At 51.6% G+C, this 1,855-nt stretch overlaps 1 pseudogene; it reads right to left on the bottom strand.

The window, feature by feature from the left end:
* Window positions 1-865: 865 nt before the first annotated feature.
* LOC124778590 lies at window positions 866-983 on the bottom strand (annotated as a pseudogene).
* Window positions 984-1,855: the final 872 nt, after the last annotated feature.

Raw genomic sequence — 1,855 nt, 5'->3', positions numbered from 1 at the left:
TTTTCGAGATGATGGTGAAAACTGTATGGCTGCAGTTCGCGGCAGGACGGTGAACCTCTCTAGATGTGCTGCTATCCTGCTACGCGCGTCCGGGAAGGGACGTACCGTAATTAAGGCGCCACTTTTAACGTCGTTAAAGAAGCTATTAGGAGCACGCTGGGACGCGGCGAGATACAGCGACGACCTACTGCTAAATTAGGGACAGGCAAAAGCGCATCTCGTAGCGTAAATGCTGCCTGATGGCTCACTTAGCAGCTCGTCGCTCCAGTAGCGGCATGTTTGCGTCACACAGTATGGCCACGGCCAGCTACATACTGGCGAGAAGGAACATGCATGATTCTATGTTCAGAGGCTAACAAGCAGTCGATGCTCTATATGATTAACTCAATAGCTATTGAACTCGTCAGACGGAGAAGGAAGGAAGGATGGTTGGAGTTGAATGTCCCGTCGTCGTTCTGGATATTAGAAATGGAACACCAGCTGGAGACCTTACTGGTTAGTTAGTTACATAGGTACACTGACGGAAAAAAATTGCAGCATCAAAAAATAATTAATGTAGAGCCATGAAATTTCGGGAATACATTTGTCTAGTTAATATATTTAACTGATTGACACTACAAAATCACCGGTTAGTGTTAGCGCGAGATAACTAAGCTAAAGTCCTCCCGAACAGGCAATGAAGCCCCAAAGGTACCGACCGGCCGCCGTGTCACCCTCACTACAGCCGTCACTGGATGCGGATATGGAGGAGCATGTGGTCAACACACCGCTCTCCCGGCCGTATGTCAGTTTCCGAGACCGGAGCCGCCACTTCTCAATCAAGCAGCTCCTCAGTTTGCCTGACAAGAGCTGAGTGTACCCCTCTTACCAACAGCACTCGGCAGACCGGATGGTCACCCATCCAAGTGCTAGCCCAGCCCGACAGCACTTAACTTCGGTGATCTGACGGGAACCGGTGTTACCACTGCGGCAACGCCGTTGGCCTTAGCGCGAGATAAGCCATTGCAAATGTGAGATGCTGGTGCATTAACAACCAGTTTAACCGCCGGAATGTTGAATGCAAGCACGCAAATGTGCATGCATTTCGTTCTACAGGTGCCGCATGTCAATTTGTGGGATGGACTTCGGTGTCTGTTGCTTTTGGTCGGTCAGTACAGAGACAGTTAACGCTGGTTGTAGATGACGCTGGAGTAGTCGTCCGGTGACGTCCCATATGTGCCCGATTGGAGACAGATCTGGCGATCGAGCAGTTCAGGGTAATATGTCGACACTCCGTAGAGTATGTCGCGTTATAACAGCGGTATGTGGGCGAGCGTTATCCTGGTGGGAAACACCCCCTGAAGTGCTGTTCATGAATTGCAGCACAACAGGTAGAATCATCTGACGGATGTACAGATTTGCGGACAGGGTGCGTAGGATAATCACGAGAGAGCTTCTGCTGTCATATGAAATCGCACCTCAGACCGTAACTCCAGGGTGTCTAGCACGCAGGCAGGTTGGGTGAAGGCTCTCAACTGGCCTCCTTCGAACCAACAGACGGCCATCACTGGCACCGAGGCAGAACCAACTTTCATTAGAAAACCCAACAGGCCTCCACCCTGCCCTCGAAGCAGCTCTGCCTTGACACCAGTGGAGCTGCAGATGGTGGTGGCTTTGGCCCAGGGGAATGCACGCTACAGGGCGTCTGGCTCGGAGCTGTCCTTGAAATAATCTACTTGCAACATTTTGTTGTGTCCCTGTCGGGCCAGTTGCAGCTCAAATTCCTGCCGCAGATGCAGTACGATGCACCACAGCCATACGTCGAACACAATGGTCTTACCTCTCGGCAGTGTCACCTGGCAGTCCAGAACCCGGC

The sequence above is a fragment of the Schistocerca piceifrons genome, chromosome 2 (genome assembly GCF_021461385.2).
Source record: "Schistocerca piceifrons isolate TAMUIC-IGC-003096 chromosome 2, iqSchPice1.1, whole genome shotgun sequence".
Taxonomy (NCBI): Eukaryota; Metazoa; Arthropoda; class Insecta; order Orthoptera; family Acrididae; genus Schistocerca; species Schistocerca piceifrons.
This window is presented reverse-complemented; position numbering and strand designations above follow the sequence as displayed.